Here is a 27,472-nt window from a genome sequence, read left to right as displayed (position 1 = left end):
GAGAGAGTGTGAGCTGTGTATATTGAATGTAGGCAGCTATCTGAAATATCTTATCTGCTGGATGGCTAATAACTTTGTCAATTAAATTTCACCTAGATAACCTATAAGTCACATGGTCCAGATCTCGGTTTGTGGATTTTGTTTGATTTTTCGCAACTGGCATAGGGTGTATTGATGCTGTATTGCTTCCCATTTGTTTTTCTTTCCTACAGACTGTAATATCTGCTGGTGTTTAAGATGGTAAAAGATTTAATAAAGAATGCAAAAAAAAGAATAGTAGAGTGTGGCTGGATGCTGCAGATAACACCTCCACCTTCTTTCCTCCAGACTGTATCCTTGAAGATCCTAAAAACTAGCTAATTTATTAATGGAAGTAATAGGATCTAAACCAACACAACACAAACATTTTTTGGTCAATATTGTATCATATACAATATATCAAATATTGTATATTAAGGACACACTTTTTTTGCAGTTTGTTTTCAGTGGAGACAAATGAATTTTTGTGATAGCAGTCAAGGTCACATACATTAGACAATATATAAACACATCTATTCAATAATAAAAAAAAAAAAAAAAAAAGTTTCATCTCTCATTTTTAGTGATGTGGTGCTTTCCAGAGAGCGCCAGTGGAAAAGTGTTTACAAAAAGTGTAGCGACAAATTACCAAATCCTTGTGCTGAGGGTATCTCTAATATGTAACGGCAATAATTCCATAGATTGCAAAGTACATGTATATTTACTGTCCACAGTGCATTTTGTGAGCAGAACCAGTACTAAAAAGAATACAGTTATGGAATAGTTATTTGATTTCTACAGATTTATTTCTCTGTAGCTATCTTTAGTGCCTGCGCAAGGCAGACAGAAGTGCAGTGTGTATACGTATTCATAAGAAAAGCCCTTGACTGTTGTACAATAATTATATGCTTTGTACAATAAAACCATTTATATTTTTATAAAATTGGAAACAGGTAGCTTAATTTTGACGTTTTCCTTACATGATTTTCTTACTATATTTATAATAAAAATGTTTCTCTGTAAAAATAAATATTTCTATCAAATAGGCATAAGGTGTCTATGTTTACCCACATAAACATTTGGCCCACTTGATTCAAGTCAGATTTCAGAGATGATATGGTAACACTAGGATACTGAATTAAATGTTGGATTTTCTATGTAGTAATCGCTAGGAGACAGATTTAAAATATATCCTCCAATGGGGGACCTTCATCTCCTGGAGGTATTTCGGCTTCAAACATTCGCAGTAACAGGGCATCCACTGTTCTGCACCGTTTTGAAGCTATTCAAAACATTAGTCCTTTTTGCTCTCTCCCCAAATGCTCCAATATCATTTTCACAGTCTTCCATGTTGTCTGTTAAAGTGGTTGTAAACACTTACAACACACTTTGACCTACAGGTAAGCCTAGATTAAGGCTTACCTGTAGGTCCAAGAAATATCTCCTAAATCTACATGGTTTAGGGTGATATTTGCCGAAAGACAGGCACCGCTGTCTAAGGCGCACTGTGTGCATGCGCAGAAGTGATGTCATCGCGGCTTCGCCAATTGACAGCGGCGGAGCAGCGAGACCCACCGAGAAGATGGATACGCCGGACTACAGGGGACAGCAGTGACTTCGCTGGCTCCTGTGTCAGGTAAGTGACACATAATGGACTACTATGCGATGCATAGTAGTCCATTATGCTTTACCTTTGCAGGGAATGAAAGAGGAAGTAAACTCATCAGGGTTTACTTCCTCTTTAAGTTTCCAGAAAGATGATCTTCCTCTTTCACAGCCATACCCAGCTCCTGAATCTTGGTCTCAATAGTAGTTTCAACTTTACTCCTTTCCAACGAATACTCCACAAAAAAAGCTTCCAAAATAAATGCCATGAAGATGTTGATTATCATGATGACAACCACCACATGGAATAGAAGAAAATTAATTTTAGCTGCTGGGTGGGTCACCAGAGAAAAGCCAATGGCGATAATATGCCACTGGTTGACGACAGTCAGCTCCACTAATACAATGAATGCATATCCTATGTTATTGAAGTTATTTTTGCAGTACTTGCTTTTAGAAAAAGCAGAGTCCCTCAAGACGATGGTTCCACACTCCAGTGCAGAAGGGTCTGTGGAATTTTCAGGAAAGAAACACATTTTGTTCTTGAAGATTTCCATTCCAATAATGGCAAACACATAATATATAATGAAAATAATACCACAAAATGTCAGCATGGAGGGTAGGATGTTGATCAGTGTATTCATGATGACTCGAAACCTTTGAATACTGTCAATGATCCTGATGAGTCGGAGAACCCAGAGAATGAAGACCATGTCTAGGATTTGCTGGCTATTGTACTGACTCCCTGATTTCAGTCCTGAGTTGACTATGGTGGCAATAAGGGCAGCAATGATGATAAAGGTGTCAAACCAGTTTCAAAACTGATTCTTGGCAAAGAAAGTCCTAGGATCATATGTGTAGAGTTTCAGGATAATTTCTATAACATAGAGAGAGAGGAACCTCCACTCTGCATGTGATATTAGTGGGTTTCGGTCATCCAGGGCGATAAAAATGGCATTGATTAGAATGATCACATCAAAAGCATAAACAAACCCCTTATGATGGATGACCTGTCGTATAAAGCGACTTGCTGCACTTCTGTACAAATGAGGCAGCCAGCATTCAATTGGATGTTCACTGTGATAACTTTAATGTTCAACAAGTCAGCTAAACGGATAAAGGCATTCTTCCCCACGCATCTTTGGTTTTCTTCTTTAGATACGCTTAACAGCAGTTCTCTGTGAGAGTTACTGATGTCTGGTGCCACCAACTTCACCAGTTTGTTCCATGTGTCCACTGTTATAACAAAATCTGAGCCTTCTTTCACTTTGGGTGCATTAAATGCCTCTGCCATCTTGCGGTGTTTCATGTAAGCTAGCTTACAGATTTCATTCTTTAAGTGCTTCCTGTAATTGTTGTACACAACAGCCAAGAAGACTGACATAAGGATGTAAGTGTTCAAAATTATGTAGACAATGAAGAAAATGGAATACCACCAGTTGTAGTCATAAGCTGGCATCATGACATCAGGGCTATTAGCAGTAGTCACCAGCACATAAAGATTAAATACAGCTTCTAGGTAGTTTTCAAAGTAAGCTTCTCTGTCAGCTGTCTTGAGTTTTCTGTTCACAAAAGGTTTTAAAGCCATAAGTGAAAAAATGAGGACACTGAACATAAAGAGAAGGAAGACATAGAGGATCTCAGGTAAAGTGTTTCTAATGCTGCGGAATGCTCGACGAATCTGCTGACTTTCAGAAAAGTTAACCAAGTAAATGGGACATAACACTCTTGACCATCGAATTCTGTGAATGTGAGCTATACTCAAACATCCATAGATAATAAAATCAATTAAATTAAGCAGTATTGTGACAATTACACAGATTTTACTAAAATGTACAAGGCGAGCAAAGAAAGCCATTAGGCAGAAAACTTCAACAATGGATATAGCCAGGAATGGAAGTGGATATACAGCAGGCTCTTCAAAAACTGCCAGAGCTAAGTCAACAGTTATACAAACTGAACAGCAGTAAAATGATCGGAATAAGCACGAGTCTGAAAAATGCGAATCATCTGTCACCAAACCTCTACTAACATGAGATAAACACGAGATTAGCAGAAGAAGTACAAAGAGTGGCGCACTGGGTATTGAACTTACTTTTTCTAGTACCGTCATATTGTACGTGTTGTACGTCACCGCGTTCTTGACGATCGGAATTTGGTGTGACCATGTGTATGCAAGACAGCTTGAGCGGAATCCTGTCCGAATCCCATCGGAAAAACCATCAGGGCTTTTTCCGATCAAAATTCCGATCGTAGGTACACGGCATTAGAGTAATCTGCAACCACAAAGTGGGGAGCTACCTAATGCGGTACGGTAAGGCAATTTAGAGCATGAGACATTTAGAGCATGTGACATTTATGGCCAAGGAAAAACATACCATAACTATAACTGTATGCAGCACCTTGTTATTGTCCATTAGTCAAGAAGAGCATCAATATAACTGACAAGGGAAGTTTTACCTCTTCTTCCAAATATCTAAATATCAGTGAGTAGTATTAGTGGAAAATCTGCCAGAAGGCTAAAACCAGAGTAGGACAATATTTTAGTAAGGAAATTTAGGATCCAAATTGATCAGCAAAATGTTTCTATAACATTCACAAAGCATTGAATGTGTTTTTCAGAATTGATACTGTAAAGGCTTCCTGCATAGATGGTGGTGGTAGCTTAGTTATATAATGTCAGTAAACACAGGATTAATTAGTCTGTAGAAGTTAAATGCTATTCACTAAGGAATCTGAATACAAAATCTTCTGTTTAAAAATGGATAGAGTCTGTTCGGTTTCCCCAATAGTAATTGAGGCATCAAGGAATTTCTTTTGTTCTAGAGTAAGGTTGGATAGATCATCTGAAAACAGGTTAGCCACATGATCAGAAAGGTCATAATGTGTCTGTGACGCATATACTTTTTCATACAATTGGAGAAAATATTCCATAATTTGGTAGGTGGATGTTTGAAAGACATGGGTTTGATCATAAATAATAGGTATAGTGATAGGTTCAGGTACAGTATCTCATAAAAGTGAGTACACCTCTTACATTTTTGTAGATATTTTATTATATCTTTTCATGTGACAACAATGAAGAAATGACAATTTGCTACAATGTAAAGTAGTGAGTGTACAGCTTGTATAACAGTGTCAATTTTCTACCCCCTCAAAATAACTCAACACACAGTCATTAATGTCTAAACCACTGGCAACAAAAGTGAGTACACCCCTAAGTGAAAATGTCCAAATTGGGCCCAAAGTGTCAATATTTTGTGTGGCCACCATTATTTTGCAGCACTGCCTTGCATGGAGTTCACCAGAGATTTAAGGGTTGCCACTGGAGTCCTCTTCCACTCCTCCATGATGACATCACAGAGCTGGTGCATGTTAGAGACCTTGCACTCCTCCACCTTCCGTTTGAGGATGCCCCACAGATGCACGATAGAGATCAGGTCTGGAGACATGCTTGGCCGGTCCATCACCTTTACCCTCAGCTTCTTTAGCAAGGCAGTGTTCGTCTTGGAGGTGTGTTTGACTTTGTTATCATGTTGGAATACTGCCCTGTGGCCCAGTTTCCGAAGGGAAGGGATCATGCTCTGCCTCAGTATGTCACAGTACATGTCGGCATTCATGGTTCCCTCAATGAACTGTAGCTCACCAGTGCTGGCAGCACTAATGCAGCCCCACACCATGCTTGACTGTAGGCAAGACACACTTGTCTTTGTATTCCTCATCTGGTTGCCCCCACACACGCTTGACACCATCTAAACCAAATAAGTTTATCTCGGTCTAAGACCACAGGACATGGTTCCAGTAATCGATATCCTTAGTCTGCTTGTCTTCAGCAAACTGTTTGCAGGCTTTCTTGTGCATCATCTTTAGAAGCGGCTTCCTTCTGGGATGACAGCCATGCAGACCAATTTGATACAGTGTGTGGGGTATGGTCTGAGCACTGACAGGCTGACCCCCCACCCCTTCAATCTCTGCAGCAATGCTGGCAGCACTCATATGTCTATTTCTGAAAGACAACCTCTGAATATGACGCTGAGCAAATGTACTCAACTGTTCTGAGTGTAACCTGTCCTGTTAAACTGCTGTATGGTCTTGGCCACCGTGTTGCAGCTCGCTTTTAGGGTTTTTGCAATCTTCTTATAGCCCAGGCCATCTTTATGTAGAGCAACAATTCTTTTTTTCAGATCATCAGAGCGTTATTTGCCATGAGGTGCCATGTTGAACTTCCAGTGACCAGTATGAGAAAGTGAAGGCGATAACACCAAATTTAACACACCTGCTCCCCATTCACACCTGAGACCTTGTAACACTAATGAGTTACATGACACCGTTGAGGGAAAATGGCTAATCGGGGCCAATTTGGACATTTTCATTTAGGGATGTACTCACTTTTGTTTAGACATTAATGGCTGTGTATTGAGTTATTTTGAGGGGATAGCAAATTGACACTGTTATGAAACTGTATACTCACTACTTTACATTGTAGCAAAGTGTCATTTTGTCAGTGTTGTCACATGGACAGATAGAATAAAATATTTACAAAATTGAGAGGGGTGTACTGACTTTTGTGAAATACTGTACCAGCTTGACCAGAAAGGCAAGTAGTTGGTAGAATTGTGCGAACAATTGGAGCCAAGCAAAAGTTTAGCCCGAACATTGCCTGTCCTCCCCTTCAGTGAACACCTGCATTTGCAGGAAGTTTGTCAGGATGTGTGCTGCACAGTGTGTGCCAAGCCCTGATTGGGCAAAGCTTTGTTCCACTAGTCTAATGCCCTGTACACACTGAAAAAAGCTTCACCACGGCAGAAGGCGGCGGTGATGCAAAAAGGAGTGGGACTTTAAATGAAGCTCAAGATGACAAAGATGAGTAAAATGGTGGAAAATAAAGATTTAATAATACATAAAAAACTAATTTACAGTACTGTACACACTGTCGGACATTCCGACGAGGAAATCCGTCTGATTTTTTCCGATGGATTTTGGCCCAAATTTGTCTTGCATACACACGATCGCACAAAGTTTTCAGAAAATCCGATTGTTCAGAACAAGGTGGTGTACTACACGTATGACAGGACTATAAAGAGGGCAGTAGCCAATAGCTTTTGTCTCGTAATTTATTCTGAGCATGCGTGGTACTTTGTGCGTCGGAATTGTCTACACATGATCGGAATTTAAACGATCAAATTGTTTTTTTATTTTTAATAAAGGCATTGTCAAAAACTGTATGTGCTTTTATTCCTTTTTAAACTTTTTTGGTGAATGGGTAGGGGCATACCCCTAATCATCCACATGGGGGAGCGAGATCTAATAAGGGGGCTTCCAGATTTCGATAAGCCCCCTGCCTGCAGATCTCCACAACCACTTCCCAGGGTTCTCAGGAAAAGGCCCTTGTCCTCATCAACACCCCCCCCCCCCATGTTGAGGGCATGTGGCCTGGTATGGTTCAGGAGGGGGGGGTGCTTGCCCACTCAGTTTTTTTTTACATTTTGGGGAAGGGTTCCCCTTAAAATCCATACCAGACCTAAAGAGCCTGGTATGGATTAGGGGGGGACCCCCACGCCATTTCTTTTAAACATTGTTGTATTGCTGGCAATGGTATTGCATTTTTTTTCCTTATAAATGTCAGTTTTGCCACAGCATGGTTTATGCATGGTACAGATGCCCCACTTTACAGGCAGACTAAGGGGACCCCCCCATACCCCATACACTATAGTAAAAGGAATTTCTCATTTTTATTGTTTATTTTTTAAGCCTTTTTTTTTACTCCTACACCTGATACACCCTACACCCGTGTTGTCAGCCCCCTGCCTGCAGATCTCCACAACCACTTCCCAGGGTTCTCAGGAAAAGGCCCTTGTCCCCATCAACCCCCCCCCCCCCCATGTTGAGGGCATGTGGTCTGGTATGGTTCAGGAGGGGGGGGGGGGGTGCTTGCACACTCAGTTTTTTTTTACATTTTGGGGAAGGGTTCCCCTTAAAATCCATACCAGACCCAAAGAGCCTGGTATGGATTAGGGGGGGACCCCCACGCCATTTCTTTTAAACATTGTTGTATTGCTGGCAATGGTATTGCATTTTTTTTCCTTATAAATGTCAGTTTTGCCACAGCATGGTTTATGCATGGTACAGATGCCCCACTTTACAGGCAGACTAAGGGGACCCCCCCCCCCCATACCCCATACACTATAGTAAAAGGAATTTCTCATTTTTATTGTTTATTTTTTAAGCCTTTTTTTTACTCCTGCACCTGATACACCCTACACCCGTGTTGTCAGAGGGGGGCGGGGTCACCCCTCTGACAACACAGGCAAAGCCATAGGGAAGTCCCTGTGCGTCAGTGGAGGGCGGGGTCACTGAGTGGCCCCGCCATCCGTTATTTAAGAAGTGTCAGAAGAATCGAAGCGTCACACGGCTGAAGACTCCCACAGAGGCGGAGTTTTCAGATGGCGCGGAGAAGAAGCCAGAGCAAGATGCAGAAGGAGAAGAGTGGAGGAAGAAGAAGATTAAGAAGAAGATGAAGAAGAAGAAGTTGGAGGAACAAAAAGAACAGGGAAGGAAGACCAGAAAAAAGAAGAAGAATTTAATAAAGGACTTGTCAAAACCATCTCTTGTCTTTTTTAACCTTTTTGTCACTTTCTTTTGTGAAATGGTAGGGGTACATTTGCACCCCATTACCAATTCACACAGGGGGGACCGGGATCTGGGAGTCCCCTTGTTAGACCCCCACAACCACAGAGCAAGGGTTTTGGGGATGAGGCCTTTCTCCCCATCAACATGGGGACAAGGTGCTTTGAGGGACTACCTCAAAGCACCCTCCCAATGTTGAGGGCATGTGGCCTAGTACGGTTCAGGAGGGGGGGCACTCTCTCATCCTCCTCTTTTCCTACGGCCTGCCAGGTTTTTTTTTTTTTGGTTCGGGGTTCCCCTTAAAATCCATACCAGACCTGAAGGGTCTGGTATGGATTTTGAGGGGGACCCGCACGGTATTTTTTTTTTATTTTGGAGCGGGGTTCCCCTTAATATCCATACGAGACCTGAAGGGCCTGGTATGGAATTTAGGGGGACCCCACGCATTTTTGCTGTTTTTATCAATGAACTTTTGTGTGTATTGCGTACCGACAATTCATTGTAGCCACGAGTATTACTGTACAGTACATCTCTATCAACCAATTAACAAGCAGAAATTATTTTTGTAACCTCTAGCAACCAGTCAGTAAGCAGTAATGACATGCTGTAACAGTTGGCAACCAGTCGCAATTGCTGCCTGATCTGATACAGTAAACTGATTTTAAGTCTAGCTGCTATTTATTGTATGTCTCAGAGCAGGTGGAGGGTGGATTTGATTGGGGGGGGGGGGGGCAAGAAAATGTTTGCCCAGGGTCCAATCAATATTAAAGATGGCACTGTCTATATGATGTCCATCTCCTGACGAACTAGTAAAAAGTCTGACATTCATATGAACTCCTGAACAGCCAACTTTTGGTCTAAATATGTGTTTAGACTAAACTTTGAGCTTATCCCTAATAGTAGTCAAAAAGAGGCAACTTCTTTTACAGGGACCTGCATTTAAAATCATTTAGAGTACCTTTTATTTTTTATTCAGCTGGAAGGCCTTGAGGACTGAGTGTCTGTCGCCTCCCCTTGGCTTCTCAAAGTTTCCAGAAAGTTCCAGAGCTTAGTGGGCGGAGGGATGGAGATAGAAGCTTGAATATTCATGGAAGCTCTACCAATCCCTGGGTAAGGATGACCTAGAAGGTAGAGAGTTGGACAAAAAATGCTCAGGAGCCTGGCCATGTGGGGCGAGAATCCAATATCCAGAGGCCTGGAGGGGACCACTGTGCTGGTCATCTCGATTGGTTGAGACACCCTGGCAAGCAAGTGGGGCTTGAACAGCAGGAGGCCTAGGCAGAAGTCACCATCTATGCTACAGGATTAAAAGGGACTGAGTGAGTAACCTCTACACTTTTCACCCCCAATGCCTACACAGGAGATTGCAGCCAAATGAAATATTCATATAGTTTACAGAGGGACACCATACTGTTATCCTCCATTCTAGCTTGGGGAATCCTCAGTTGGAGCCAGACGCACTGGCATTATGCAGGAAAGACTATCAAGTTGCCACTTGTGGCTAGCCAGGATGTACAGTTATTCCGGAGGGAGTACAGTCTTGGATCTTTGCTAGAAGTCTGTGATCACTCATGTTGTCCTTAAAGTTCTACATTGACCAAGTTCTGGGCATCCCATAGCCACCCTATCCCCATCTAAGTTATTTACACCCAATAAATAAATAAAAAAACAAAGCCCTGGAACTGGTTCTTTGACTATGCATGCCTGCTGAAAATGTTTGTTGCCTAGCTGTGCAGGCAAAGTGGAACCCACAATTCAGCAGCTCCTGATTAGGTAGCGCTACATACAAATATCTGTGTAGAGGCTTGTCCGCACACCTATAAGCACATTTATTGCTGTGAAACTTCATTCTGCTAAAGTAATGCTCATTTAAAGTGTTACTAAACCCACAACAGTAAGGCCGCGTACACACGGGCGGACTGTTCGCCCAACTAAGTTCGTCAAACAATCCGACAAACAGTCCGTTCAAAATTAGCATGAACGGACTTGACCACACACGATGAACGAACAGTCCGCTGAAAACGTGCGTGATGACGTGTACAGCACGTACGACGGGATTAGAAAAACAACGTCCTATACACTGCAATGCAACCTTCGGCCGTGTAAACCCTTTCTGAGCATGCGCCATACTTAGTCCGTCCAACTTGCCTACACACGAGCGGACTGTCCGCTGAAACCAAGTTTGGACGGACAAAACCAAGTTTGAACGGACTGTCTTACGGAAATTCCGTAAGACTTTGTTCGTCAGACTGTCCGCTGAAACAGTCCGCTGAAGCCCACACACAAGCGGACTGTCCGCTGAAACACTGTTCAGCGGACTAAGTTGGGCGAACAGTCCGCCCGTGTGTACACGGCCTAAGGCCGCGTACACACGGGCGGATTGTCTGTCCAACTTAGTCCGCTGAACAGTGTTTCAGCGGACAATCCGCTCGTGTGTGGGCTTCAGCTGACTTTTTCAGCGGACAGTCTGACGAACAAAGTCTTACGGAATTTCCGTAAGACAGTCCGTTCAAACTTGGTTTTGTCCGTCCAAACTTGGTTTTAGCGGACAGTCCGCTCGTGTGTAGGCAAGTTGGACGGACTAAGTATGGCGCATGCTCAGAAAGGGTTTACACGGCCGAAGGTTGCATTGCAGTGTATAGGACGTCGTTTTTCTAGTCCCGTCGTACGTGCTGTACACGTCATCACGCACGCTTTCAGCGGACTGTCTGCTCATCGTGTGTGGTCAAGTCCGTTCATGCAAATTTTGAACGGACTGTCTGTCGGATTGTCTGCCGAACTTAGTTGGGCAGACAATCCGCCCGTGTGTACGCGGCCTTAGATCAGTCTGTATATTCAGTAAATTATGCTTGTCATACTCACTGTGGAACCTAAGGGCTTATTCCACTGCATTGTGTAAAAAGGCTGTTTGATCCTATCTTCTCTGATTCTCCACTTCTTCCACTGTCCCCAATCTATCTCCTGACAGAACAGAGCCTTGGGGGCAAGCTGCACATGCTCAGTTTGGTGTGTATTGCTAGAGTTTTTTTTTTTTTTCTTGGGAGAGTGCATGTAATCAGCACAGGGCTGATCAGCACTGCTCAGACAGAGGGACCGGGGTCCTGCAGTCTCATAGGACAGTCATAGGAAAATAAAACTTCTGCTATAAGCTTTCACCAGTGCTCTGCTGGACACTAATAGATGTCATGAAACTGCTAGACACTGTTGATGAGGAAAAAAGGTATTTAGCAGTTTATATTTACTAAACAAATTGCATTTCCATTATCTGTGTATTGTGGGACACCAGATATAGTGAATGTAGGGTACTAGGTTTAGTAACACTTTTAAATAAAAAGGCATTAAAAACAACAGAAATAAGAGCATAACGTTACCTTTTTTTTTTTTTTTAAAGCCATACAATCCCTGATCTCAGAGTTTCATGTCATTTAAAGAAACCGCCTAATACACGTCATTCTAAAGTTCATCTTCCGGTGCCTGCATGTGGATGAAAGGCAAGAGAATAGGCAACCGCCATACATTACATACATCAGACGTCACCCCTGATGACGTCAGAGCATACTGAAGAAACCAGTAGGGTATATCAAATGTAACTTGTTACTTACGCCTTAGCTGCGTGGCTGAACTTCAGCAGCGTCCGTGTTTGTTAAAGACTGTCTGCATGAATGTATGAGGTTTCTTCACTTGTTTTTATTACGATCGGTGTACTACGATCGCTTGTATTATGATTTTTTTTTATAGATTTTTGATATTTTTGACATACTTCACTATGGGAACATTCCTTTTTTCTCTAAATCTATGGTATTGATGGTCTAATGTTCAATCCCGCATCGAGGATTTAAACAAGTCCACCCAGTGTCCAGGCAGGTCACAGCATTTTCTATCTCCACAACATTTGGATCAAACCACAGCAGTGAGAGTCCAATCAGCATTTTCCATATAAGCATATTTGACTCTTGTAATGAGAGTCACTACTTTCTGGTGAGTAGACTGTGTGACCAGTGTTGGTGGTGGAAGATTAGCCCATGTGATGATCGTTGAATATTAGGAAGACCTTATCCAAAAAGCATTCAGATTTTGTCTGTCAAGCTTGGACAATATTTTATTTGAACACATCAACATTTATATTTTGGACTTTAGTTTATTAAGCACTTATGGTGTTTGCAATTTTTTTATTAGTTCTGTTGTGTTAACCATTTTGTTGTTTATGCACTTGCACTTTGTAAGAGAGCGTGGCTTAACTAACTTGTTAGTTTTTTCCTTTTTTTATTGGAAGAATGGTGTCTGCATAAAGCGGGCCTTGAGAGGAAAGGAAGTCCTCCTCTTCCTCCCGCTGCTATGCCTCGAGTGCCCTGTCCATAACAGGTACTCATTGACGGCCCAAGCACTGGCTGTGTATGACCACCTGAAATGGCTGCAGACTATTCTGGCCTGCTTTAGCAGATCTTTCAAACATGGGTACCTATTTAACCACTTGAGATCCGCGCTATAGTCAAATGACGGCTACAGCGCGGATCTCAATTTCCGGGACTACGTCTATTGACGTCGTCCCCTTTAAGAGCTCCCCGCGCGCTCCCGGGAGCGCGCATCGGGGAAAATCTGTGTTGGCCAATCACAGATCGCTGTAAACGGCCAATCACAGCGGCCGTTTACAGCGCGATCGCCGCCTCCAATGGGTGATGATCTCAAATGTAAACAAATGAGATCATCACCCATTGCCGAATCTGTCTCCTCACACAGCGATAGCGTTTGAGGAGAGAGATACTGTAAGTGAATAAAAAAAAGGTGTTTCTGCCATCTGTGCCCAGATCTACCCTACCAGTGCTCAGATCTACCCTGCCAGTGCCCAGATCTACCCCGCCAGTGCCCAGATCTACCCCACCAGTGCCCATCTCTACCCCACCTGTGTCCACCTGTGCCCACCTGTGCACCGCCAGTGCCCACCTGTGCCCACCTGTGCACCGCCAGTGCCCACCTGTGCACCGCCAGTGCCCCATCTGTGCACCATCATTGCCCGCCAGTGCCCATCTGTGCACCGCCAGTGCCCGCCAGTGCCCACCAGTGCCCGCCAGTGCCAATCGGTGCCCATCTGTACCAATCTGTGCCCATCTGTGCCGCCTCAGCAGTGCCCATCTGTGCCACTTCAGCAGTGCCCATCTGTGCCGCCTCAGCAGTGCCCCTCTGTGCCGCCTCAGCAGTGCCCATCTGCTGCCTCATTAGTGCACATCTGCAATAAATCTGCACATCTGTGCAATAAATCAGTGCACATCTGTGCCGACCCATCAGTGCCCATCTGCCGACTCAGCAGTGCCCATCTGTGCCGACTCAGCAGTGCCCATCTGTGCCGACTCAGCAGTGCCCATCTGCCGCCTCATCAGTGCACATCCGTGCAATAAATCTGCACATCTGTGCAATAAATCAGTGCACATCTGTGCCGACCCATCAGTGTCCATTTGTGCCACCTCAAAAGCACCCATCTGTGCCACCTCAAAAGCGCCCATCTGTGCCACCTCAAAAGCGCCCATCTGTATAATCAGTGCACATCTGTGCCACCTCATCAGTGCCCATCAGTGCTACCATGGCTAAACGTGTCTTTTCCGCTGAGGAGGCGTACCAAATTATTTCCACGGCCGACGAGAGCAACGGGGAGCTCTCCTCTTCAGATTCCTTTTCAGATTCGGATTCTGAAGCCGACGTAAATTATGAGCCAGTCCTCAGCAGTGAAACACTGACTGAATCCGAGGAGGAAGATATCCGGCCCATCAAACAAAGGCGTTCTAGTGAGGCAGTGCCGTCCACCAGCACCGAAGTGCCGTCCACCAGCACCGCAGTGCCGTCCACCAGCACCGCAGTGCCGTCCACCAGCACCGCAGTGCCCCGGCAAGAAAGGCCAAGTACCAGTGGGGTGTCATCTCAGCCCCAAAGGGTTAGGAGCCATGCCGGCCTTCCCTATGCCCTTCAGAACCCCTTGTGGCTTCCTCCTAATTCAGGAGAGGCCAATGTTCCCCCTTTCACCGCCCAGCCAGGAGTCCAGGTAGACACAGAGAACTTTACCCCAATAGATTTTTTTAATTTAATTTTTACGGAGGATATGTTGTCGTCAATTGTGGCCCAGTGCAACTTGTATGCACAACAATTTATTTTGCAAAATCCGACCTCTTATTATGCCCGTCCCTACGAATGGAGAGACCTAACGATGGAGGAGTTCAAGGTTTTTTTAGGCCTCACATTTAATATGGGACTCAACAAAAAAAATCAATTACGTACCTACTGGTCAACCCACCCCCTCCACCACTCACCGCTCTTCTCCGCAGTAATGCCCAGAAGCAGGTATCAGATCATCCTGAGGTTCTTACATTTCAGTGACAATTCCCAGTGCCTTCCACTAAATGATCCAAATTATGACCCTGGACTGTTATTCGACCATGCTTCTGCCTAACGATTCTGTACATACCTCTGCCTGATCTGGAACTGACCCTGGACTGTTATTCGACCATGCTTCTGTCTAACGATTCTGTACATATCTCTGCCTGATCTGGAACTGACCTTGGACTGTTTGACCACGATATTTGCCTGCCTCTTGGACTGATCTTGTATTCTGCAACTGGACTAGTGGGATTCAACACGGGGTCTCACATATGTGAGGGGCTCCAGTATAGTTTTTCTGGAAGAAGAAAACAATTTTCTTTGTTTTATTATTCCTAGATTAGGGTCTGGAGACTCGGAGGCTTCAAAGAGATTTGGGAGGGAGAAGCCTCTACCCCTATCCCCATTCTGTCCTGAATGAGGCTCTACTTCTGTCTGCTGCCTGTAGGACTTACTGCCATCATGCCGCACTGACCACACCACAAGGACCTGCCTACTACCAGGACCAATATTTTTGGCACTGCTGACATCTCTGCACTGACCCTGGACTGTAATATGGACAGTATCCCTGCCTGCTGCCTGAAAAACTGTGTTCGCTGTTGCTGACCAAGTCCCTGCCTGCTGCCTGGACCAGTGATATCCTCCTGTGGACAACTGCGCTTCTAAAACCACAGGTAATCTTTTCTTTACCCTTTGCTCAGCATAATGTATTTGGGGGTGTAATTCTTGGTATGTGCAGGCTATGTGTCCCTGGAACGCCGACGGTGTTTCTTGCATGTTGCACCTCTGCATGTGGCCAGGCTGTGTAAACGTCTCACACATGTGGTATTGCCATACTCAGGAGGAGTAGTAGAATGTATTTTGGGGTGTTATTTTTGCTATGTAAATGCTATGCGTTGGAAATATCTTATAAACGGACAACTTTGTGTAAAAAAAAAATGTGTTTTCATTTTTTTCCACATTTTCCAAAAACTTCTGGAAAAAAATGAACCATTGAAAAGACTCATTATGCCTCATAGATTATACGTTGGGGTGTTAGCTTTCCAAAATGGGGTCATTTTCTGGACGTTTCCATTGCCCTGGTGTTCCAGGGCCTTCAAAACTGTAATATGTGGTTGAGAAATGAAATGTGTAATTTATGCTCCTAGAATGCCTAAAGGTGCTACTTCAAAATTAGGCCTCTGTATGTGGTCAGGCTGTGTAAAAGTCTCACACATGTGGTATCGTTATACTCAGGAGGAGTAGGAGAATGTATTTTGGGGTGCTATTTTTGCTATGTAAATGCTATGTGTTGGAAATATCTTATAAACGGACAACATTGTGTAAAAAAAATGCGTTTTCATTTTTTTCCACATTTTCCGAAAACTTCTGGAAAAAAATGAACCATTGAAAAGACTCATTATGCCTCATAGATTTTACGTTGGGGTGTTAGCTTTCCAAAATGGGGTCATTTTCTGGACGTTTCCATTGCCCAGGTGTTCCAGGGCCTTCAAAACTGTAATAGGTGGTTGAGAAATGAAATGTGTAATTTATGCTCCTAGAATGCCTGAAGGTGCTACTTCAAGCCTCTGTATGTGGTCAGGCTGTGTAAAACTCTCACACATGTGGTATCGTTATACTCAGGAGGAGTAGGAGAATGTATTTTGGGGTGCTATTTTTGCTATGTAAATGCTATGTGTTGGAAATATCTTATAAACGGACAACTTTGTGTAAAAAAAAATGCGTTTTCATTTTTTTCCACATTTTCCGAAAACTTCTGGAAAAAAATGAACCATTGAAAAGACTCATTATGCCTCATAGATTATACGTTGGGATGTTAGCTTTCCAAAATTGGGTCATTTTCTGGACGTTTCCATTGCCCTGGTGTTCCAGGGCCTTCAAAACTGTAATAGGTGGTTGAAAAATGAAATGTGTAATTTATGCTCCTAGAATGCCTGAAGGTGCTACTTCAAAATTAGGCCTCTGTATGTGGTCAGGCTGTGTAAAAGTCTCACACATGTGGTATCGTTATACTCAGGAGGAGTAGGAGTATGTATTTTGGGGTGTTATTTGTGGTATGCACATTCCGTGTGGGAGAAATAAGCTATTACAATGAAAATTTTGTGAAAAAAAAAAAATCGTAATTTTGCAAAGAATTGTGGGAAAAAATGACAACTTAACCACTTTAAGACCGGACCATTTTGCTGGTAAATGACCAGAGGTCTTTTTACACTTTGGCACTGCGCTGCTTTAACTGGTAATTGCGCGGTCATGCAATGTTGTACCCAAACAAAATTTGCGTCCTTTTCTTCCCACAAATAGAGCTTTCTTTTGATGGTATTTGATTGCCTCTGCGATTTTTATTTTTTGCGATATAAACGTAAAAAGACCGCAAATTTTGAAAAAAAATGATATTTTCTACTTTTTGTTATTAGAAAAATCCAATAAACTCAATTTTAGTCATACATTTAGGCCAAAATGTATTCAGCCACATGTCTTTGGTAAAAAAAAAGTCAATAATTGTATATTTATTGGTTTGCGCAAAAGTTGTCACATCTACAAACTAAGGTACGTTTTCTGGAATTTACGCAGCTTTTAGTTTACGACTGCCTATCTCATTTCTTGAGGTGCTAAAATGGCAGGGCAGTACAAAACCCCCCCAAATGACCCCATTTTGGAAAGTAGACCCCCTAAGGAAATTGATAAGAGGCATGTTGAGCCCATTGAATATTTTATTTTTTTGCCTCAAGCGATTGAATAATGACAAAAAAAAAATTTTTTTTTTTTTTTTACACAAAGTTGTCACTAAATGATATATTGCTCACACATGCTATGGGCGTATGTGAAATGACACCCCAAAATAAATTCTGCTGCTTCTCCTGAGTACGGGGATACCACATATGTGGGACTTTTTGGGAGCCTAGCCGCGTACGGGGCCCCGAAAACCAAGCACCGCCTTCAGGCTTTCTAAGGGCGTAAATTTTTGAGTTCACTTCTCACTACCTATTACAGTTTTGAAGGCCATAAAATGCCAAGATGGCACAAAACCCCCACAAATGACCCCATTTTAGAAAGTAGACACCCCAAGCTATTTGCTGAGAGGCATGTTGAGTTCATGGAATATTTTATATTTTGCCACAAGTTGCGGGAAAATTACAAACTTTTTTTTTTTTTTTTTTTTTTTCACAAAGTTGTCACTAAATGATATATTGCTCACACATGCCATGGGCATATGTGAAATGACACCCCAAAATAAATTCTGCTGCTTCTCCTGAGTACGGGGATACCACATATGTGGGACTTTTTGGGAGCCTAGCCGCGTACGGGGCCCCGAAAACCAAGCACCGCCTTCAGGCTTTCTAAGGGCGTAAATATTTGACTTCACTCCTCACTACCTATTACAGTTTTGAAGGCCATAAAATGCCAAGATGGCACAAAACCCCCACAAATGACCCCATTTTAGAAAGTAGACACCCCAAGCTATTTGCTGAGAGGCATGTTGAGTCCATGGAATATTTTATATTTTGCCACAAGTTGCGGGAAAATTACAAACTTTTTTTTTTTTTTTTTTTTTTTCACAAAGTTGTCACTAAATGATATATTGCTCACGCATGCCATGGGCATATGTGAAATGACACCCCAAAATAAATTCTGCTGCTTCTCCTGAGTACGGGGATACCACATATGTGGGACTTTTTGGGAGCCTAGCCGCGTACGGGGCCCCGAAAACCAAGCACCGCCTTCAGGCTTTCTAAGGGCGTTACAGTTTTGAAGGCCATAAAATGCCAAGATGGCACAAACCCCCCCCAAATGACCCCATTTTGGAAAGTAGACACCCCTAAATTTAGGGGTACACTAGTGAGACTAGGTAATAAATGGCGGGTGCCCTGAAACTATAAAAAAATAACTAACCAACCAGCGTCACCTGTAACAGTTATATGGTGATCACTGGTGAAAGGGTTAACTAGGGGGCAATCAGGGGGCTTTATGCGGTAGTATATGGGGGTCCCTGGCGCTATAAAAAGCTGCGGCGAACCTAAATACCTACTTGCCTAACTAGCGTCACCTGTGACACTAATACAGCGATCAGAAAAACGATCGCTTATTAGGCTGGGTTCACACTGGAGCGATGCGGGAACGCCACGAATGCGCGGCGGGTTCCCGCATCGCATGCCTCCCGGCGGCAGTTCACACTGCCCTATGCGAACTGCTGGGAGTGTCAGTGAAATGTTACTGACACCCCCAGATCAGTTCGCATATCGCAGTGCGATCTGAAAACTCGGATCGCATGGTGTGAACACCCATGCGATCCGATTCTGCTGCGGGCCAAAAAAAGGGTCCCGTGCGAATTTGCGGCGGGTGCGGCGGGTGTGGCGGGTGCGGCGAATGGCTGAACTCGAATCGCACAGAGATCGGATGTGATTTGCACTGCAGTGCGGTGCGAATCACATCCGTTCTCAAACCGCTGCAATCTGAACCCAGCCTTAGTGACACTGGCGACGGGGGGTGATCACGGGGTTAAACCTTTATTGGGGGGGTTAGGGGGGTACCTTAGAACTAAAGGGGGCTAACCCTAACTGCCCTAACAGTTATTAGTCACAAATGACACCCGCCGGGTGATCAGGGGGTTAAACCTTTATTAGGTAATAAATGGCGGGTGCCCTGAAACTATAAAAAAATAACTAACCAACCAGCGTCACCTGTAACAGTTATATGGTGATCACTGGTGAAAGGGTTAACTAGGGGGCAATCAGGGGGCTTTATGCGGTAGTATATGGGGGTCCCTGGCGCTATAAAAAGCTGCGGCGAACCTAAATACCTACCTGCCTAACTAGCGTCACCTGTGACACTAATACGGCGATCAGAAAAATGATCGCTTATTAGGCTGGGTTCACACTGGAGCGATGCGGAAACGCCGCGAATCCGCGGCGGGTTCCCGCATCGCATGCCTCCCGGCGGCAGTTCACACTGCCCTATGCGAACTGCTGGGAGTGTCAGTGAAATGTTACTGACACCCCCAGATCAGTTCGCATATCGCAGTGCGATCTGCAAACTCGGATCGCATGGTGTGAACACCCATGCGATCCGATTCTGCTGCGGGCCAAAAAAAGGGTCCCGTGCGAATTTGCGGCGGGTGCGGCGGGTGTGGCGGGTGCGGCGGGTGCGGCGAATGGCTGAACTCGAATCGCACAGAGATCGGATGTGATTTGCACTGCAGTGCGGTGCGAATCACATTCGTTCTCATAAACCGCTGCAATGTGAACCCAGCCTTAGTGACACTGGCGACGGGGGGTGATCACGGGGTTAAACCTTTATTGGGGGGGTTAGGGGGGTACATTAGAACTAAAGGGGGCTAACTCTAACTGCCCTAACAGTTATTACAGTCACAAATGACACCAATGCAAAAAAAAAAAAAAAAAAAAAAAAAAATGACATTGGTGTCACTGTGACTGGGGGGCAGGGGTAATTGGGGGGGTGATCGGGGGGTAAAGGGGGGGTGTGAGTGTGCCTGGCATGTTCTACTGTGTGTGTAGAGTGTTGGTGCAACTCACCGATCCGCTCTCCTCCGTGTCGGAACGGAAAATACCGACACGGAGGAGAGAATACATCACTTCCTCTCCTGTGTTTACATTACAGGAGAGGAAGTGATGTCACGGGGGATTTCCATTCGTCGAGAGCGATCGCGAGGGGGTGGCCATGAATGAATGGCCGTCCCCTCATCCCTGATCTCTCCCGAACGAATGCCGACCGCCGCAGGCACCGGGGGGGGGCCCGATCGGGCCCCCCACCCGCGGGCAGGCATGGACTTATATATACGCCAATATGCCTGCCCGTGCCATTCTGCCGACGTATATCGTCGTGCGGCGGTCGGCAAGTGGTTAAAATAACTCACCATGCCTCTTACTAAATACATTGGAATGTCTGAAAAACTATTATACCATATACCAGAAGAGACAATCTGTGACCACACAGTCACAGCTTACCACTGGTACACTGGCGAGCAGCGCTATATAACAGTGCACCTTTGCTGTAAATACATTAAAATAATAATATGTGTATACATGTGCGAAATTTGTATAACCATCACATATATCATACACTGTGCAATCACATTACGATATTATTATACAATTCGGGTGAGGATATTTTTACTCTCCCCTTTATTACTCTTCTCCCAAGATCAAACGCAATGTCACTACAGGAGGCACTGTACCGATGTCGCCTGTGTGTACAAGCCACAATTCATTCCAGGAGAGTAAAACCACACATTTCGAACGAATAGTCTTTTAGTGTTGGAACAGACTAATCACCGCCACCGTTCTTCTTATCACACCTCCACACGTGGTTTCCACAAACGGGGGGTTCTTAGTGACAGGTGGAAAGACACCCCCTTTTGGTAAAACTCTTACCGGAATATATAGGTCAAATCAGCGCTTCACATATACTCAGCGGGGTCCTCTCTTTACATCATCCTCCCTTAGATCATGGTTGTGACTGTTACTTCAACCGTCCCAATGATTGTAACGTGAATGGAGAATCAAAAAATATATATATAGTGTGATACCGTAAAACACTCCGATTTATTTAAATACAACAAAGAATACACTCACAAACAATAATTCAAAATCAGGCAAATTCAGATTATCACCACAGAATAATCCACTGGATCACCTTCCCCCTGGACTGCATCGGGCATACAACTGAATATGTACCTCTAACCTTCTTTTTGTGGTGCGTCCTTGTATCGTTACCCTGACGCGTTTCGTCCGTTAATGGACATCAATGGTCCTCAGATGATGTCCATTAACGGACGAAACGCGTCAGGGTAACGATACAAGGACGCACCACAAAAAGAAGGTTAGAGGTACATATTCAGTTGTATGCCCGATGCAGTCCAGGGGGAAGGTGATCCAGTGGATTATTCTGTGGTGATAATCTGAATTTGCCTGATTTTGAATTATTGTTTGTGAGTGTATTCTTTGTTGTATTTAAATAAATCGGAGTGTTTTACGGTATCACACTATATATATATTTTTTGATTCTCCATTCACGTTACAATCATTGGGACGGTTGAAGTAACAGTCACAACCATGATCTAAGGGAGGATGATGTAAAGAGAGGACCCCGCTGAGTATATGTGAAGCGCTGATTTGACCTATATATTCCGGTAAGAGTTTTACCAAAAGGGGGTGTCTTTCCACCTGTCACTAAGAACCCCCCGTTTGTGGAAACCACGTGTGGAGGTGTGATAAGAAGAACGGTGGCGGTGATTAGTCTGTTCCAACACTAAAAGACTATTCGTTCGAAATGTGTGGTTTTACTCTCCTGGAATGAATTGTGGCTTGTACACACAGGCGACATCGGTACAGTGCCTCCTGTAGTGACATTGCGTTTGATCTTGGGAGAAGAGTAATAAAGGGGAGAGTAAAAATATCCTCACCCGAATTGTATAATAATATCGTAATGTGATTGCACAGTGTATGATATATGTGATGGTTATACAAATTTCGCACATGTATACACATATTATTATTTTAATGTATTTACAGCAAAGGTGCACTGTTATATAGCGCTGCTCGCCAGTGTACCAGTGGTAAGCTGTGACTGTGTGGTCACAGATTGTCTCTTCTGGTATATGGTATAATAGTTTTTCAGTTTTAGAATACTACTCATATGAATAGTAATTTTAAGCAGCTGCAGATTTTTTATGATTTCCACTGCTGCCTACTAAGCGCTTGTGTTTATACATTTTTTGGATTTGGGGCACGAGAGTATAAACATTGTGAGGATTACATTGGAATGTCTACTTTCCAAAAAGGGGTCATTTGGGGGGCATTTGTACTTTCCTGGCTTGTTAGGGTCTCAAGAATGGAGATAGGCCTTAGTACATCAGATGTGATCTTTTTTTGCAAATCTTTATGATTTGCACCATAGCTTGTAGACTCTATAAATTTCACACAGATCATATAATATGCAAAAATTTGGGTTATTTTTACCAAAGATGTGTAGTAGTATAAATTGTGGCCAAAATTTATGAAGAAAAATTGCTAATTTGCAAAATTTTGTCACAGAAACGAAGAAAAATTCATTTTTTTTCAAAATTTTCGGTCTTTTTTCATTTATAGCGCAGAAAATAAAAAACAGAGAGGTGATCAAATACCACCAAAAGAAAGCTCTATTGGTATGAAGAAAAGGACAAAAAAATAATTTGGTTACAGTGTTGCATGACTGAGTAATTGTCATTCAAAATGTGAGAGCACTGAAAGCTGAAAATTGGTCTGGGACTGAGGGGGGTTTAAGTGTCCAGTAAGCAAGTGGTTAAACTATGCTGCACCATCAAATTGAGGACATGTGCCAGGCATAGCACATGTGTCAACTTTCCCGGCCTAAGAGCGGGCAGGAGGTTTGTGCTATTATCGCACACCAGAGTTTTTATTTTCTGTGTCTTAATTGTGTACAGTGTTCACATATGATCAAAAGGAGGTATTTCAGTCACTAACGTCAGGATTATCAAATAAAGATAAAGGGTTATTATACCTGTAGAACCAGTTTTAAAATAAATTTACTCAAATGCCCACGTGGATACTATTATATTAGTGAAACAGAAAATAAATGATTGCTTTGCTAGACATAAATACTCCATGAAATCAAACAAGTCAAATACCTTACAGCATAAAATACAGTATCTTCGACTATCGTGCCCATTTTGAAGGCTTATATGCAAGTAATATGGCATACAATATACTGCCCTGGGAAACATGTATTAATGAAAAAAAAAGTCTGTAAAAAACATAATTTTTAAATGAGCAGTGATTTATTGATGCTTGAAGCGAAAGTATAAAAATGAAAAATTCCTTTCAATATAGTGCCTGGGAGGTCCCCTTATTCTACTTGTAAAGTGGCACATCTGTACTGTGTATAGAAGCTGCTACAGCAATAATAGCACGTTTAAAGACAAAAAAATGACATTTTCCCTGCAAGCTTTCTTTATTTTGTAAACGATGGCTTGGTGAGCCAGTCTATATGACGAGGCTACAATGTAGTGCGCTAGGAACAAGATTTTTTGGATAAATTCTGGTGTCTCTACCACAGACTTTGGATTTTTACTTCTGTAATGGGTGCGGAAAAATTGTTCTTTGGGTGTCTGTGTTGCCTTCACACTGTAACCCTATAGTGGTACTCTTGATGAAAGCAAGAATTGGCCTTGCAGTAAAAAATTGTAATGATATGCACCTGTCAAACAGGTGTGGAAAAAATGTTCTTTGGGTGTCGGTGGTGCATTCACACCATAACCCTATTGTAGCGCTTATGAGGACCATTTTCCTGCACGGCATTTATGAATGAGAAAAAATAGTACCGTATATACTCGAGTATAGGCCGACCCGAATATAAGCCGAGGCCCCCAATTTACCCCCAAAAAAACTGGCAAACTTATTGACTCGTGTATAAGCCGAGGGTGAGACATGCCTGTCCATCCCTGTGTGTGTGTCCGTCCATCCCTGTGTGTCCGTCCATCCCTGTGTGTCCGTCCATCCCTGTGTGTCCGTCCATCCATCCCTGTGTGTGTGTGTGTCCATCCATCCATCCATCCCTGTGTGTGTGTGTCTCCATCCATCCATCCATCCATCCCTGTGTGTGTGTGTGTGTCTCCATCCATCCATCCATCCATCCCTGTGTGTGTGTGTCTCCATCCATCCATCCATCCATCCCTGTGTGTGTGTGTCTCCATCCATCCATCCATCCATCCCTGTGTGTGTGTGTGTCTCCATCCATCCATCCATCCGTGTGTGTGTGTCTCCATCCGTGTGTGTGTGTGTGTGTGTGTGTGTGTGTGTGTGTGTGTGTGTGTGTGTGTGTGTGTGTGTCCAGCCTACCTGTGTCCCGAGCCTTTGTCCCGAGCCTCCGTCCCGTGTCGTGCCTTGCCTTCGTCCCGTCCCGTCCCGTCCCGTCCCGTGCCGTGCCTTGCCTTGCCTTGCCTCCGTCCCGTGCCCTCTTCGTCGGCGGCCATTGTAAAATTCAAAAGCCGCGCCTCCTCCTTCGCCTGTGATAGGCGGAACACTGAATTTCCCAGCAGCCTGTGTTCCGCCTATCACGGACGTCGTATCATCCTCGTCCGTAGTACGAGGATGAGCGGATGCCCGTGATAGGCGGAACACAGGCTGCTGGGAAATTCAGTGTTCCGCCTATCACAGGCGAAGGCGGAGCCGGAGGCGCGGCTTTTGAATCAGAATGGCCGCTGTCTGTCTGCTCGACACGCTGATCGAGCGGGCAGACAGCGATGACTCGAGTATAAGCCGAGGGGGGCACTTTCAGCCTCAAAAAAGAGGCTGAAAATCTCGGCTTATACTCGAGTATATACGGTAGATTTATTCACCAGACATGTAGTCATGCAAAATATTTATGTAGCGCCGGCTCCTGAAGAGCTGTTTTTGAAAGTTAAGGTTACACCTGAACTGCAGTTTGGTTTGGGTACAATTGTTCTAAATTTGGAACTCATCATCAGTCTGACTGAACTATAGGATGTTCAGCCTGGCCACAAGGGGCACTGTCTCTTCTGGTGGGCAAGGAACTACAGTCTGGCTGGGCACTTTAAGTTTACTCTCTCTCGGAGCCTGCCCAGTGGGAGTGTCACTCTTGCTGTGCTTTCTGGGAAAGGGTACTTAAGATGTGGATGTCACGTGGTCCGAGGTTCTGGTCCAGAAGTATGTGCTGACTCCATGGTCCTGGTCCTCTTGACCAGCCCCCAGGAAGGCTATGGCCTGGGATGCAGATCCAGATGATTAGTTGTCTCGGTTGGCTAGCCCAAGGAAGGAAGCTAAAGAAGGATCCTAAGGTGGTCCGGTGCCGTTTCCGGTAGTTGGAGAGGCCCAGTAACTTCATAGCTATCCAGGGGAGGACTCTTCAGAAGAAGGCCATGTACGAGTTGGCTTCTTAGCAAGAGCCTGGAGGGGCTGAAGTACCTAAGTGAATCCAGTCTCGTGGGTATCGCCAAGCTGGTTGAAAGATCCAGGTATCACATGAGTGTTCTACAATTTTAGTTTCCTGAATGTTCTACAACACCATCTGTGGCAGAGACGTATTCCTGTATGTTCTACAACAACGTCTGTGGCAGAGCCTTGTTCCTGAGTAAAGCACCTTGTTGGCTGCTAAGCCTTGTGAGAGAGGGACTATCCAACCTGAGTGAAGTTCACATCCAGTTGTGAATGGCTATTCTCTGGATTTAGTCAAAGTAAGAAAGTCCTTTGTCATTGACTTTGACACTAAGAGTACCTAAACTTCCTTCCTAACCCTCTGAACCCTATTTTAAGTGACTGTTTGTTTTTTACGTTTTTTGCAAATAAAAATTCCTTTATGCGGATCTGTCGTCAGTCTCTAAAGTTACTGGGCCATCTACCACGGGAAACCCCTAGACACAAATCAAGGAGAAGAAGGTAACGGTAAGCCCAATCAAACCAGTAGCTCCTTCGGGGTTAGTGCTACAGTTATATATATATATTGGTTGACAGAAACAAATGTTACATAAAATTAAGAATATTATTTGTGTTACATAAAATTAAGACTATTAATTGAAACACCTGCTAATGGAAGTGTTGAACTTTTTATATGACACAGAAATAATAAAATTTCCCTGTAGAATCATTAACTGAGTAAATATGACAATTAGACGGAACGTCTGTATTTCACTAATTCAAATGTTACTATACTGCAAGTAATTAAGTGATCAACAACATGAAATAAAACTAGACATTTGCTATGTCAATAGAAGGAAAATTATAAAAATTATGATTAAAAATGGAAGATTATAGAAAAATCAGATGGTTGTTGACTCGAGAGAAATAGTTATCCAACTGTATATAATAATCAATATTTAAGATAACACAAATGAATATAAGGTAAAAATCAATACGACATAATTACCCTTTCCAAAATGGCTACTGGTTTGAAATGAGGGTTACCAGAGTTTTAAAATGCCTGCCGTGGTTTCCAAGATGGTTTCTGCCTAAAGAGGAGTTACTTCTTGCGTCCTCAGAGTTTTAAAGTATAAGGTGTCAGGGAGTCTTCATGAATGTGGAGATATAAGTTGATAAATGAAGTGTGTGTGTTTGTGTGTCTGATTCAGTGTCCTTCCATGGCATCTATCTTGATTAGAGATGAGCCCGATGTTTGTGTCGAGCCTAAGTTCCTAAGTTTATCCTGAATTTAGAACATTGTGGGGTGTTCGCGGGAAATTCAGAAGGGGCGAGTCACCCGGTAATGTCATTGGGTGGCTCCGCCCTCAGCTATATAACAACTAGGGATGCTCCGCCCTCAGCTATATAACAACTAGGGCTGAGCTTCACATTAGAGTCAAACTCATGTTCCACTCGAACATTGCCTGTTCGGCGAACAGTGAACAATTTGGGGTGTTCGCGGCAAATTCGAAAATCGGGGAACACCCTGTACAAGTCTATGGGAGAAATCTAAAGTGCTAATTTTAAAGGCTAATAAGTTATTGTCCTAAAAAGTGTTTGGGGACCTGGGTCCTGCCCCAGGGGACATGGATCAATGCAAAAAAGTTTTAAAAACTGCAGTTTTTTCGGGAGCAGTGATTTTAATAATGATGATTTAATAATAAAGTGAAACAATAAAAGTGTAATATTACTTTAAATTTCATACCTGGGGGGGTATAGTATTCCTGTGAATGGGGCGCAGGTTTCCCGTGCTTAGAACTGTCCCTGCACAAAGTGTAATTTCTGCAGGAAAAAAAGTCTTTTAAAATCACTTGCGGCTATAATGAATTGTTGGCTCCCGTAATACAGAGAACACTCATTGAAAGTCATTGATAAAAAATAAAAAAAAGCGTGGTTTAAAAAAAATTGACGTGGGGGTCCCCCTAAAA

General features: G+C 43.5%; 1 pseudogene; it reads right to left on the bottom strand.

The window, feature by feature from the left end:
* Nucleotides 1-1,143: 1,143 nt before the first annotated feature.
* Nucleotides 1,144-27,472, bottom strand: part of LOC143927126 (two pore channel protein 2-like) — a 41,928-nt pseudogene continuing 15,599 nt past the window's right edge.

Source organism: Lithobates pipiens, unplaced genomic scaffold (assembly GCF_037356315.1).
Source record: "Lithobates pipiens isolate NorthernLeopardFrog02 unplaced genomic scaffold, aLitPip1_a1.2 Scaffold_23, whole genome shotgun sequence".
NCBI lineage: Eukaryota > Metazoa > Chordata > Amphibia > Anura > Ranidae > Lithobates > Lithobates pipiens.
This window is presented reverse-complemented; position numbering and strand designations above follow the sequence as displayed.